A 15,996-nucleotide genomic window follows, 5' to 3' on the forward strand; every position below is an offset into this window, starting at 1 on the left:
CTTCAACCCCCAGTTACTTTTCTAATTAGATCTTTCCTCCTCTTCCTGTATGAGATTTCTTCAGAGAATTGTCATTGTATGTGACCATGGACAATTTATTAAATCCTTTTATGAAAGAATCATAAAAGCACAATGTAATTCCTGTAGGATCATTATAGGGATTTGATGGGATATAACTTAAAAGAGTCAGTGTGTACCAGTATCAGCTGATATTGTTATGATGAAAACGGTCATCTCCGTTTTCCTTCCACTTAAGAACTCTTGCTTCATTCCAATTTCCCTCATAACCCATGACTCATGTCTGTAAATAACTCTTGCTAAGGTCACCAACAATCTTCATATAACAGGATGTAATGAATTATTGAAGATTTCATTGTATTTATTGCTCCTGCTAGCAATGTATTTGGTAATCTATGACTCTTACACACACACGCATACAATTTTTTTTTCCTCTTCAGCATTATTCTGGCATCTATGACAGAAGAACTTTCTGTTTTTATGTCTGTAGATGTAGTTTCATTTCCTTTGCAGGTTTTTTTTTATCTTTCCCCAAACATTTAATCATAAATTATCTACCATTCTGGATGCTTCGTTTTTCTCTTCCTAGGCAATCCCTTCATGGCCCATGGCTTTAATACCTTCTATACCGACTTGCTGTCTGGATTCCAAATCTGTGTATCAGTTGTTTTTTTAACATTGTCACTGGAATGTACTTCAAAGGTACATCCTTTGTAAGGCATTCAGAATGATTTTATTATCTTCTGCCCTAAATCTGGACCACTTGCCTGGCTTCCTTTCCCCACAGCCAATGGCATTTATATTTAGTAGAAATGTAACAATAACCCTTGATATAGAGTTGGACCCATTTCTAATCTACTACCAAATTACATTGATTTTTGCCTCATGTGTCTTTTAAATCTCTCTGCTTCTCTCTGAGTCCCTGCCACCACTTGCCAACATCAATATGGCAGAAGTATTGCAACAATCTGTAGCCTCAGCCTGGTTTATATCTTCTCTGGGTTTCTAGTCTCACAGGGCAACCAGACAGCTCCTGAAGCCTAAATTTGATATGAGCTCCCTATAAAAGTGAAATTCATTAAAATGAAAGTTGGAGGAATTTGTGCAACCATTCTCAAAGTACACAGGATTCAAATGAGAGTGCAGGTGCAATTAATTTGAAAACTAAATTATATTGTTCATCAACAAAGATATAGAAAAATGAGTCATTAAATAATTGCTATTGTGACTTAGTTTCATGCTGTAGTTGAAATGCTTTGAACAGCTGAAATCTCAAACTACCTTGAGGTTTGTCACATTCTTTAATTTTCTGATTGATTAAATGGATTATTTGACATTTTGGCAGATCATTGAAATCACTGGATAACAAAGACTCCTTTCATTCCTCATTATTTGTTCTTTGTGCTCATTGCAAATGTTCTAGAAACAAAGGTGTGATATTTTCTTTTCTACAATTTTCGTTAAGTGTTATATTTTTAATGATAATAGTAGCAGTTTAAACATAAAAATTCACATTACTGACATCTATATCAGCCTCTAACTAAAATACAAAGCATTATAAAATACGAACTTCATATCACAAGCTGCTATATTATCATTTGTACAGGGATTATACATTTTCTATTCTTGCATTGAAACAGAGGTTTCTTTGTTGTTGTTGCTTTTTTTCCAGTTTTGGCTGCTAATGTAGCCTTAGGGACTGTATGTATTTCCGAGTGGCCAGTTAAATGATGATTTGGACAGTATTTATGCAGATTAGAGTGGCCAGGGGACAGTATTTTGGTTCCAAAGTCATTTTTTCTGATCTGTTCGGTTAGCACGGATTACGTAAATATTGCACACTTTTCTTTCATTCGCTGAGATAGCCTCTGAGCTCACTCTCTCTCTCTTTAAAGATTTATTTATTTTTACTGTAAAGTCAGATTTACAGAGAGAAGGAGAGACAAAGATCTTCCGTCTGTTGATTCACTCCTCAAGTTGCTACAACGGCCAGAGATCTTCCAATCCAAAGCCAGGAGCCAGGAATTTCTTCTGGGTCTTCCTGGGTCTCCCAGGAACAACTTCTGGGTCTTCTAGGTGCAGGATCCCAAGGCTTTGGGCCATGCTGGTTTGATTTCCAGGCCACAATCAGGGAGCTGGAAGGAAAGTGGGACAGCTGGGACATGAACCAGCACTTGTATGAAATCCTGGCTCAGGCAATACTTTGGATGCTTGGCTACTGCACCAGGTCTTTACTGAGCTATCTTGACAACCTTCATCCAACTCCTAGCTTCCAAATAGTTCAGTTGAGACAGCCTCTGATCAAGTTCTCATGTCTGCTCCAGGAGGGAGATTATTTGTTCCAGGGCTAATTGCCTACAAAAGTTGCCACAGCATTCACTGGGTTCCACCTACATAATAGGGACCATTTTAGGTATTGGAAATAGTCAGACACGCTCAGACTAAAGTGAGAAGAAGAATTTTAATGGAATATTATAACTGTGCTATTCGCTGTAACTATCTCCTACCCACACTTGACAAGTATGGGAAGGCTTGTCAAGGAAATCACAAGTCAACTGAGATTTGAAGGATAAGTAGGAAGAAACCAGTGTAGAAGTGTGAACAGAGAATGTAGAGCATTCGGCATGAAGCAGGAGCATATGTTCACTTTAGAAACATCATCTACCAGGACACGATTCAAGATAAAAGCATCAGTTCAGTCTGTCATGAGCACAGGCTATCTAAGAAGGAGGTTCAAGCAGAGACGTGAAGAGTGTGCCGAATGAGAAGCTGTATTTTATCTTGTGTGCAATAGGGAGCCACTTAGGAGTCAGAGGCAGGGAGCTCTGGTCTGCTTTGCTGCTCACGGAGAGCTCTTTGTGGGGTGGAAAGAAAAAAGTAACATGGGGCATTAAGGCCCATTAAGAGGCTGGTGGAGTAATTCAGGAGCAGATTTATCAGAAACCAAGCAACAGTGGTAGCAACAGAGATAGAGACCACAGGGGACAGGTTAGGAAGCTGTTACAGAGGAATATTAAGGAGATTGCAACCAACTGATCCTAGGAAGGGAAAGATGAGATGGCATTGAGGGCAACATTTAAGCTTCGGTGGGCTCCTCCATGGATGGCATTACATTCCCTGAGATGACACCTATTTCCCGTTGGCAGTGCTAATTAAAATGGCTGGGTACCCTCATGATTCCTGGATGTTTTAAGTGGAAAAGATCCATAGCACTTGTTGGCTAGAAACTTTCCTCTCCATGCAAGAGATATGAGAGATTGCATCTTCTTCCTCTAGGGTGTCTTCAATTAGGTGGCCCTTAATGCTCTTATGCCCAACTTCCCCTCTCTTGGCTGTTTCATAACACGGATGAAGCTAGGCTATAATTGTCTGAGTGTTTATGCTGATTGGATTGTCAAAACTGAAAAAGTAGGAACTGTGTCTTGCAAGTCATTACTTAGATGCTGAAAGTGATTGCCATGGGTCAGTCATTAATTTATTCTATGTTGAGGATCTTACATAGGAGATGCTAAACCATTGTTTGATGGATTGAATGCAATGAGCTAGAGTCAGCAGGCAGTTCTGTGGTTATTACTCCAAAGTTTTCACTATACTGGGAAAATCTTCAGTGGGATTTCTAGACAGATTAGTCTGGATGTAACTGGAGTACCCATAGCATTAGCATCATCTGGAAGCTCTTTAGAAATTTAGATTCTCAAGGTCTATTTCCTTACTGTGTTGGAATTAGAGCCCAGAGAATCTGTATGCATGGTAAGGTTTGAGAGGCCTGGTTCTGGAGTCAATTGGAATTACTTTACCCACAGATAAACACAAACATAGGTGTCCCAGTTTTCCTGATAAGGCCTCAGTTGCTCTTACATCCAGTTCAAGTCCAACTTCTCCCTTACTTATGGTCTATTTATGATAAAGACATGTATGCAGGATGTGAGGATGCAAATTTTATGTCTAGTAAAAGGAGATAAAATAACAAATAGACAAATTGCCATGTTAAGAGGGAGCACCTACAAGTGCCAGAAGTATGTTCTATTACTATTTCTTATTGTGACTTTTACAAAATATTGATACTAGACCTTACCAGGAAACTTGAGTTAATTGACCTGGGAATCTGCTAATATTTTTAGGTATTCCCTGGATGCTTGAATGCAGTAGCTTCTGAACCACAGATAGGAAGAAATCCGAGGAGTAAGAGATTATTTGTGGCTCCGATTCCTGAAGGGAGTTTCATAGGCCAGAGGGAAGGTGTAGTGTGAAGTACCACTATGCTCCTCAATCTGTGTTGTGAAATAGGTGGAATTTGTGCACTTTATACAAATAAAGCAAGTTGTACAAAAGAAGTTACTTAAGGAAGGTGTATATATATATTTTTTAGCTTAAGCATAATACCTTTGATTATCAATGATAAAATGATAAAGGCTAATTTGAAAAAGAAACACAAAACCTACCTATATAATTTCTTTTAAAACACAGCCTTAAATTTTAGATAGTTTTTCTCCATTTTTTTTTTTGTTTGGTTCATGGGCGTGCTTATTTGTCATGCTGAGGCAGAACTATTAAATAGAAATATGTGACCCACAAATTCAGGCCATACATGTAATTTTAAATTTCCCAACATACACATTCTAAACTTTCTAAAAATATGACTAAAAGAAATTTTAATGTTTTATTTATTTTTTTTAAAGATTTATTCATTTTATTACAGCCAGATATACAGAGAGGAGGAGAGACAGAGAGGAAGATCTTCCATCCGATGATTCACTCCGCAAGTGAGCCGCAACGGGGCCGATGCGCGCCGATCCGATGCCGGGAACTAGACTTTTTGCTTATATCCTCAAAAACAGAGCAACATTAATGTTAGTGAATATTAAAAAAACTAAGATCACTTTTTCAGACTTAGGGCTGTAAGCCAGGAATCAGGAACTTCCTCCAGGTTTCCCACACGGGTGCAGGGTCCCAACGCATTGGGCTGTCCTCAACTGCTTTCCCAGGCCACAAGCAGGGAGCTGGATGGGAAGTGGAGCTGCCAGGATTAGAACAGACACCTATATGGGATCCCCATGTGTTCAAGGCGAGGACTTTAGCTGCTAGTCCACCATGCTGTGCCCGGGTTAGCCCTTGTTTAATCACTGTTTTATTGAGGTATAATTGGTACACAAGACTACAAAAATAACATGTATGGATATATGTATCTGTGGTATCATCACCACAATCATGGTATAAACATATTTGCTACCTTAAAAAGATAAAATAAAAGGTGTGAATTATACAAAATATAGAGGGGTTCAGTAGTCAGTATTTTAAGATTATTGTTATGATTTTTATCTGCTCTAGATATATGGTATAAGACAAATCTCCCAGAGTGAGATTGCAGCATGAATTAGCATGAAAATGGGGCTAAGGGGTTTGGATTTTATTTAATGGGCCTGAGAAAACAGAGACTGTTTTGAGTAAGAACGTTGCTTTAGCTGGGATATGTTAATTAAATCAGAAGAAAGGACAGTTGGAGGTGAGAAGACCAATTAGAAGTCCAAGGGAGAAGTAATTACGACATGGATACAATCCAAGGCGGAGATAGTGGAAGGAAGAACCCCATGGGGTAGGAGACACAGAGACAGGATGACTTGCTGGAAATTGTAGTAGAGAAACAAAGTCAGGGTTGAGTCTTTGATACATGCAAAAATCAGTTTTAGTTTGAGATTTAAGCAAGATGGCTTCCTGATCAAACTGTCTACCCAAGAATTGGAATGTGGGATTAGAGTTCACTCAGAGTGAGAGTAGGAATCAGGGAGCAGAGAAAGCGTATCTGCAGAGGAATAAGACATCTTTCATTTAACACCTGAAACAGTGATCCTTGGGGAAATGGAAGGTCTCCCAGTGCAAAGGAACAAGGGTGCCGACTAGGCAGCAGTAGCAAGGCGGGGTCCTGCTTTGTCAATGCACCTAGGTTATCTAACACATAGATAATTGTCCATCGGTAGAATCTGTGACCTCACAATGCAGCAAGTGCCATGACTTTCAGAAAAAAACATTGAGAGATAACACCACATGCAAAATACATAACAGATCATTTTCTTCCTTTCGTAACTAGACCTTGCATCATGTTTTGAGAGCTTATTTAAACTGCAATGTTAAAAACACAACCTGAGTAAGCTGCTAACCTCCTTTAAATTCCTTTACTTACAATTTAAATTTAAACGGGTCTTGTCTCTGTCTGTGATGGATGTGGATTTCCTACGCATTCCTTGTTTAACTATTGATAAGCATGGTCCATTACTGTCTCTGGATTAACATTCCCTTTTCCTGCTCCCTGTCCTTCTGAGACAGGTGTTGGCTCATCACATCCTGTGTTCTCCAATAGGACTGCACATTTCTTTGGCTTTCTTCTCTCTTCGAGTAGGAACTATTAAGCAGGTGTATGCATGTTTGGGTTCTGAGGAGTTTTCATGGCCCCTTCTTCCTCTGTATTGAATCAGAATCAATGAAAAGGGTCCTCATTTGATTACAGGATTAAGTTGTGGTATGATCTTAGTATATTATATGAAGAAAATAAAATCTGAGCCTGCATGAGGCTACTATCTCTTCTCTCTTTTCTTCACTTCTGGATCCCTCCATCCTTCTTGCCTTTCATTTATCTTCTTTTCTTATTTTGTTTTTGCATGGGAAACACTAATGGCAAGAAATATGCCTCAGTTGTATTCCCCAAGAAAAGGATTTCTTTCTCTTTCCTTTCTATCCTCATCTTTTCAGAAAATAAGTAGGATGTGGGAGCATTTGAGGCATGCCAGATGACACAGTGGCTTCTTTTTTGGTTTGGCTCTAACTTGTATAGTTTTGTGGGTCCATGTGGATAAGGTTATTCATCACAACCTCCTTCTCCAAAGGATGGAACAATGAAGTGGTAGGTAAGAGCACAGACTCTGGGTCAAACTGCTGGTCTTACTGTTCCTTCTGCCGCTCTCTGGCTGTGTGTTCAGAGTTAAATTGTTCAACCTGTTTGATTCTTCGATTCCTAATCTATTAAAGGGGATGGTACATTTTGGCTTTTACTTATTGGGCTGATAGCAATGATACAGAACAGGTCATGTTTCTGCTCTGATACACCTTACAGTCCGGTGAAGAAGACAGAAAAACAAACAAATCCATAATTTCCTGAGTAGTTAAAAGAGCAAGAAGCGAAGAAAAAAATAAGAAAAAGGACAGACAGTGGTGAAAGTAAATACAAACTATTATGGAATAATTGGGTAAAACCTTCTGTGTAAAGTGATGTTCCAGCAGAGATATACAGTATGCAAAGTTCCATCTTTGCTGAGGAAGCTGGTGTTGTATGACCCTGATGAGGGTAGCTGCTCTGAATGTTCAGAAGCAGGGAGAAGATCAGCGTGACTGGAGTGTAGCAAAGAGAAAGTGTAGGAGGCTAAGCTGGAGAGATGGAGGGAGAAGAGAACAACAAGCTGGCGTCCGTGGCACAAAGGCTGGATGGTGCTTCCAGCAAACTGGAAAGGCGCTGGAGAGGGACAGAACTGGCTACAAAGGATTTGGTTGTGCATTTGGAATGCTGTGTAAAGTTGTCATTTCTGGAGGCAATGGAAGATTGCAGAAAAGGCAACATGAGACCAAGAGTGTAAAGTCAGATGCATTACATTTGACATGTCTACTAAATTTTTCTTTGTAAAATTCAGGTAGAGCGTTGGATATATAGATTGGAGTTCCAGTACTGCCAGGAGTTCACATTCGTTGAGAACTGGTCATTGAACGCCATAAAAGAGAGGTCACGCTTTACTATTCCTGTATTTTCCTGAGAGGCAGAAAACCTCACAGTAGGGGAGCTATACAGAAAATGAGAAGACTCGGCTCTAGCCATGATGGTTCTGTTTATGAAACACCACCTCCCCTCCAAAATAACTAAAACAAAATGGATTCTTACAAAATCTGTAAGTATCTGAGAAATGCTCATCTCAGTGAAAATAATTGCATTGAGGGAAGTTCAACAGTTGCTACTTCTCTGTTTTTGCTTTTCATCTAAGACCTTTCCTGATGCACGAGTGGCATTTGCAGTAAAGACTGGAAGGCCAAGTAGAAAGTGATGGTTGAGGAATTAGACTTTCCGCTGTCTAACAGAGCTGCAGACATAAAACAATGTAGGGAAAGGAACTGGAAAATAATAGGATTTCACATGGGAACATTGGAAAAAATAAAAACAGAAATAGACAAACCCTGGCAATGAATAAAATTCGGCTTATATTTAACAACAGATTAAGTAATACATTTAAAGATGTATTCATTTTTATTTGAAAGGAAGATTAACCACCGGAGCTGAGATGACCCAAAGCCAGGAGCCGGGAACATCTTCTTGGTCTCCCACATGGGTGCTGAGTCCCAAGGACTTGGGCCATCCTCCACTGCTTTCCCAGGCCATTACCGGGGTGCTGAATTAGAAGTGGAACAGCTGGGGCATGATCCAGTGCCCATATGGGATGCTGGCACCACAGAAGATTAGCCTAATGTACCACCATAGCAGCCCCCCAAAAATTCTCTAGAATAGAGCTGCTGAAGAGAACTTTCTACAATGATAGAAACATCTTAGACCTGTACTATTTAATTAGGTAGCTACTAACTGCATGTGGTTAATGAGCTCATGAAGTGTGATGTGTAGGACCAAGAAATAATTTTTAATTTTATTTAACTTTAATTAACATAAATTTAAATAATCATACATGCCTCGTGGCTATTATATTGAATAATCTAAATCTGGCAGTAGAAAGCATAATCTAGAGTGTTTTTTTTAGATTTATTTATTTTTGTTGAAAAGTCAAATTTACAGAGAGGAGAGACAAAAATCTTCCATCCACTGGTTCACTCCCCAAATGGCCATAATGGCCAGAGTTGAGCTCACCTGAAGCCAGGACCTGGAGCCCTTTCAAGGTCTCCCATGTGGGTGCAGGGGCCCAAGGCTTTTGGCTGTCCTCTACTGTTTTCCTAGGCCATAAGCAGGGAACTGGAAGGGAAGGGGAATAGAGTGGATACGAACTGGCACCCATATGGGATCCCTCAGGCATGCAAGGTGAGGACTTTAGCCACTAGGTTACCGCGCCGGGGCCATGACCTAGAGTCTTAAAAAATACCTATATAGGGCCCAGCGTAGTGGCCTAGCGGCCAAAGTCCTTGCCTTGAACGTGCCAGGATCCCATATGGGCACCAGTTCTAATCCTGGCAGCTCCACTTCCCATCCAGATCCCTGCTTGTGACCTAGGAAAGCAGATGAGGATGGCCCAAAGCTTTGGGATCCTGCACTCATGTGGGAGACCTGGAGTAAGTTCCTGGCTCCTGGCTTCGGATCAGCACAGCACCGGTCGTTGCGCTCACTTGGGGAGTGAATCGATGAATGGAAGATCTTCCTCTCTGTCTCTCCTCCTCTCTGTATATCTGACTTTGTAATAAAAATAAACCTTTAAAAAATTCCTATATAATTTTTCATACATTTTGTCTATTTTCATCAAAAAAATGTGCCAGGCTTAACAGAATACTGTAGCCAATAGCAAAAGATTAAAGAAAAGTTAGTATTAAATAGAACAAGAGAGAGAGAGAAAAGAAAGTCTGTGATTAAAGTATTCAAAAACATAAAGGCATATGGGCACATTTCAGGAGAAAACTGGTGCTAGAAAAATAGGAATAGTGGAAATTCTAGAACAGAACATTAGGAACTCTAGATAAATTTGATCATAAATTAGAAATAACTGATGAGAAGTTTGGTGTTCTGGAAAATAGGCCAGAAGAAAATGTCTAGACTGAAATTACAAAGAAAGAAAATGAAAAATACAGGAAGAAATCTGGAAGATATATGAATCTCAGTGAGAAGGTCTATCATGGAGGTAAAGTTCTGGAAAGAGAGGAGGGAAAATGGAGTAGAGATAAGCCTCCAAGACAGAGCAGGTTCCAAAAATGATGGATGCCTTCAAACCAGATTCAAGAAAACTCAAAACATACCAAGATAAATACAAGGCTATACTTGCACACATTAAAAAAAAAAACCTACCTAAAGTAAAGACAACAAGATCTTAAAATAACAAGAGCATAGAAAAATGCATTGTCTTCTTCAGCAGAGCAGGAGCGGATTTCTGCTGACTTCAAAGTGAGCAGATTGGAACAGACAAAGGAGCATCTGTAAAGGCAGAAACGAAAGGCCTGCCACCCTGCAGTTCTACACCTAAGGGGAGATATCTCTAAAAAAATACTCTAGCACAAAATTAGAACTGCCCAGCAAACATATAAAAGTAAAGGAAGTGTTTCAAGCAAAAAGATTTTTACAGAAGGGTTTAGGCAGATCCTTTTAATCTCAGATAAAAATAAAGAGGAGATACGATAATCACTAGAAAAAATAAAATGTAGACAGCCCACACACACACAAAAAATTAACCTCGTTGATGATAAGGAAGGGTGGGCTAGGACAATGGTGCAAATTCCAAAATTCTAGATTCAGTCAAATCCTGTAATTTTAGTTTTACTGATTTTGGTCTAACTGAATTGTAACACTACACCTCTTTTTGCCCCATTAGAAGGTGGAATAAATCTATACACAATGCTGGGCCTGTGATCACCTGACCTCTTACAACAGCCACAGTTGGGAAAGTTGGACACAGTAGAATGATGCACTACTGAAAGCAGCTTTCTGTGTTGAACATCTAATCCGTCTTACTGACTACCCTTGTGTTTGAATGTCAAAGACTGGATCATCTTTTTAGGGAAAACCTGTATCTGAGCTCTCTTTTCCAATTAATTCAACACACTAAACTTTGACTTCCTTGAGGGGAAGTCTGTAGAGAACAGACAATGTGCTAATGGAAACCTTACTTGAAAGTCAAATAATAAAATCAGAAGATCCTGGGAATTCTGGCGGTTTTGAAGGACTGAGACTAGATAAGGGGTTGCTAGAAACTGGGTAGGAGATTTCTGATTTGCTCCTTTAGACAGAGCTGTCTGAGGTGTTCTATTAGGACTGTGTTAGTGAGAAGGATGCCACTGATGACATGCAGGAGGAAATAATGCTTTGGAAGCTAAGTACCAGCTACTGGTGTCGCGCAGTGAGGAGATTCATATGGAGTGGAGAGAGTAAACAGCCAAGCTTTATAATACAATTTTGTGCAACTTCAAAGCCGATTTCCCAACCCCTTTCTTCTTCCTTTCTCTCTCCCTGCATATACTCCCCACCCCCCCCCATCTTTCTTTTTGCTGCCAAGAAAGCCCAGGCTTTATCAAGTGGGAGTGCTCATGTGTGAAACCTTACATTAGTCAGGTTGAGAAAATTACCTGGATAATTTCATTGGCAAATAAATCAGTAATCTGAAATGATTTACCATGGGACTAATGACACTTTATATCATTTTAAGTACAGTTAAACTTCTTAATTACAGACACTCTAGAGACTTAGAAAAATTGCTAGAATAATGGCATGTCATTAATTTTAAGGAAACACAGCTTCCTGGGTGCTACCTGCGAGGTATGTACCACTGCCAGGTTAATATGATATCTTAGAATTTAATAGTTTCCTTGCTGTTAAGCCACAGTGAACTCCTAAAAATCTCCATCCAGCAGCCCTGGTATTCACAGTGGCTCATTCCCATGCATTATATTTATATGCATACACTTCCTAACTTGGAGACATTGAGCAGTTTCAGTACCAATATCACGTGTTGGTCTCAGAACAGACAGAAGCGGCCTCTTTGGAACTACATATTCTAAAAATGAATTTTTTAAAAAGAAGTGACATGTGCCCAGTGCAAGATCATAAGAAAAAAAATGCCTGCACTGCCCATATGACTTTTTCATTTCTAAATACCAAAGTTGGGTAAGAAGTTAACACTTTTCATCACTTTGTGTCTATGGAGCTAAGAAACAGGTTATAATCATTTTCTTCAACTTTGATCAAATTAATTCTCAGCTTTAAAGAAGAAAACATTCAGATCTTCTGGCCTTAAAAATTCAGGGAGAATTTTGCCTTCATAAGCCACTAGAACCACATGATTGTAAGCAGACAGTTGCAGCCATACAATCCTTATATATATATATATATATATATATATATATATATATATATATATATATATATTTATAATAAATATAATAAGAATGGTTAAAATTAATTACCAACTGCATGTCTGCTTATACATTTCACATTTATTTTTCCAATAACTAACAACACTATATATACCAGTAGTTATTCACATGTTATTGACTCAGATAGCTGCATGGAAAAGAATTGCCCAATTTCACCATTCATAGGGATTAAATAAAGCCTGGAACGCTGCTTCAGACTCCAAAATGCATGTTTAGTAAACTCTAGTTGTGATGTTGTGGCCAGTGAAAATACTCTCACATCTGAATAATGATGCTTTTTAGTTTACAAAAGTCCTCATGTCACTTTTCCTACTGTGTCTCTGAAATTGTCTAGTAATGTGGGGAGGTGGGGGACCTAAGTTAAAGGGGTAGTAACATATATTCCATAATCTGGATATGATTTGTGTGTGCCCCAAGGGTTTATGTGTTTGAACCTTAGTACCTGGAGTGGGCAATGTTGAGAGATGGTGGGATCTTTAAGAGGTCTAGCCTAGTGGAAGGTCTCTGGTGGAATGTCTCTCAACAGACATTACATTCTTAGGGGACCCCAGTTAGTTCCCATGAGAGTGAGTTCAAATGAATCAAAGAGCTTGGTATTTCAGCCTTCTCTGGCTTCCCGTCTTACCACGTGTCCTCTCCCTCCCTCACCTTCTCTTACCAGGACACTGTCCTCTATGCTACGATGCGGTTGTATCGGGACCATGTTGTTGGAATTTGAGCATCCAAAAATGTTAGGTAAACCTCCTTTGAGTATGTCTATTGGCATAGCAGTTAAGGTGCCGCTTGGAACACTCACATCCCATGTCAGGAAATATGCATATCCTAGTTCCCCTAAGAGGTAGCAAGCAGTGGCTCAAGTACTTGAGTCTGTGTTATCCATGTGGAAACCTGCTTTGAGTTCTGGGCTTCTATCTGAAGCCTGGCCTGGTTCCAGCTAAAGTGGGCATCTGGGGAGTGAACCAACATATGGTTTCTTCACAAGTACAAGTTTCACTGCCTCAGATGTTTTGTTATAACAATGGAAAATGGACTAATACTGTATGCAATTGAATACATATGTTTTAAACTCCAAAGATAAGATTATTTCCACTGAGCAATGCTTTTCCTCCAAGAAGTAAAATAATTATAATAATAAAATAATATCCCAACCATGTGCCAAGATGCTTTTCTCCTCTCTACCATTATTCTGTACTGGAAAAAATCTCAATATTCTCCTAACAGATTTATGTATACTTTAATGCTAATGGGTCCACAGTTGTCTCAGCTCTCAATTTGGCATTCTCTTTACATCATTTCTGCCCCGAAGCTGCTGCAAACTTTCATTTAAGAACCTTACAGATCATCACTTGTCCTTTGAGTCTTCCTCCACAAATCACTAATCTAGCACAAGATTTCTTAAAGACACATCAGAATGTCTACAGCTTCCTGTTTTCTTATTTCTATATGTTACTTTCTCTCAAGCATATACTCCTGAGCAAAATAATTTATCTCATAAATTCTGTTTTCTTCACAGGAATTAAAGTATATGTATTGAGCAAAATACCAAAGCTCCTTAAAGTTCCAATAGTTCCTGATTCCTAAATCCTTTTTTTAAGAGAAGGGTGTTTATTTTTTAGCAACAATATGTACTTTAGCACTTCAACTTTCATATTTTGATAAGGTATTCATGAGATTGTCCATCGACCTGGTTTAATTGATATGAAAATGATGAAAATATTTTCTTCTGATCAAAACATTTGCTTTTCTCTCACTTTTGAAGCAAATTATTTATCAGACCATTAGTTAATATTACAAACATTTTGAAAGTCCTATTTATTTAAAGGCAGAGTTACGAGAGAGAGAGAGAAAAATCTTCCCTTCACTGGTTCACTTCCCAAATGCCTGCAACAGTTGGGACTGGGCCAAACAATAGCCAGGAACTTCATCTGGGTTTCCCAAGTGAGTGCAGGGACCAAGCATATGGGGAGACTTCCCAATTGCTTTCCCAAGTGCATTAGCGAGGAGCTGGATTGGAAGTGAGTCGGTTAGGATTCAAACCAGTGTTTGTATGGGATACCAGCATTGCGGGTAGTGGTTTCTTTTGCTATGCCATTCCTCCTTAAAAAGGCATGCCTGGCTCTTGATTATCTACAGTACTCATAATAGTATTTTAAAACGTAAGAATCCATTCTTCCACAGTGTCCCAACTTATCATTCTAGCCTTTCATCTCATTATTTTAATCATGATTTATTTTTGCAACTGGTTAGTTGTTAGCAGGCTACATTCCACTGTCATAATTTTTCTTTTGAAGTTTTATAACTTTTCTCAGCAGAGAAAACAGAATGAGCATATTTAAAATATTTGAAAGAAAAAAGAAGAGTAGAATGAATATTATAAGATAAAGCAATATGAAAATAATGTAGAAGGTTTGAACAAGATTCAAGTAACATTTTCAAAATGAAAGACTGAATGGACAAATTAAAATATGGCCAATAACAGAATGCATAGATTGGAAATGTTGTGGGAAAAATTATCCAGAATAAAAAACTGAGAGCTGAAGAAGCAAGATGGTGAAAAGGACATTTTAAAAACATGAAAGCGACAACTGTGAAATTTCATTAATACTTCTCTAATAATAGTTTAAGGAGTGAGGGAGATGAGTTGATTTCAAAGAGATAATAGCCAGAAAGTTTTCTTATTTAAACAATCCATTAAACTCATGGATTGAACAAGCACTGGTTTAGAAAGCTGTTGCAGAAAATGAAAGTAAGTCTACTTTCACATAAATCTGTTAGATTGCACCACGGACATGATAGGAAGCATGATGTGGGACAAGGAAAAAGAATTCCTTTGCAGGAATGAGGTAGAGTAATAGCAGGCTCCCTTATAACAGTAGATGTTGCCCTAGTCATAGCATATGCTATTAAACTCTCCTATTCAAAGAAGAGTGAAATAAATATGTGTTCAGACAATCAGAAAATTATATCATAGCTTCCCCCCCAAAGAAAAATCTTTCAATATAGTTCATACTTTCAAGGAATTTATGCAGTTTCAGGAAAGGTGCAATCCTTTTTTCATTTCTTTTTGCAAATTTATTATCTCATTTGAGGGCTGCCCGTTTTCTCCAAAATTCTACCCAATAATTTTTCCACATTATTTTTAATTAGCATGTTTTAAAAACCACATGGCTCATATTACTTTTATTCTTTTAAGATTTATTTGTTTTTATTGGAAAGTCAGATATACAAAGGGGAGGAGAGACAAAGAGGAAGGTTTTCCATCAGATGTTTCACTCCCCAAGTGACAGCAACAGCCAGTGCTATACCGATCTGAAGCCAGGAGCCAGGAACTTCCTTCAGGTCTCCTGCACAAGTGCAGGGTTCCAAGGCTTTGGGCCGTCTTCAACTGCTTTCCCAGGCCACGTGCAGGGAGCTGGATGGGAAGTGGAGCTGCCGGGATTAGAACTGGTGCCCATATGGGATCCCGGGGTGTTCAAGGCGAGGACTTTAGCTGCTAGGCGACACTGCACCGGGCCCTCGTATTACTTTTCACTCAACAAGTTCCAAAGGCTATTTGAGTAGTATTATCAAAGTAATGGCCAGCATGGTTTTTCTCTAAATAGCTTAGTTATTTTTGTAAACATTTTCGGCTGTGTGGGTCTCCTGTGGTCTCTGTTGTCTGTTCTTTATTGTTTTTTTACTTGCCTCTGAAGATGTCAAAATCGTAATGTTCAGCTCATGCACTGTACAAACACAGGACATAGGCGGGATTTGCCTGGACTTTCATTTGCTAAATGCTTGTCTAAACACTCAGCTTCTCCTTCCATGTCCTCTGCTCTCTCGGCAGACTTTCCCCTAACACTGTTCTGTGTTAGCAGAATGGAGCGCCTT

Source organism: Ochotona princeps, chromosome 15, assembly GCF_030435755.1.
Source record: "Ochotona princeps isolate mOchPri1 chromosome 15, mOchPri1.hap1, whole genome shotgun sequence".
Classification (NCBI taxonomy): Eukaryota; Metazoa; Chordata; class Mammalia; order Lagomorpha; family Ochotonidae; genus Ochotona; species Ochotona princeps.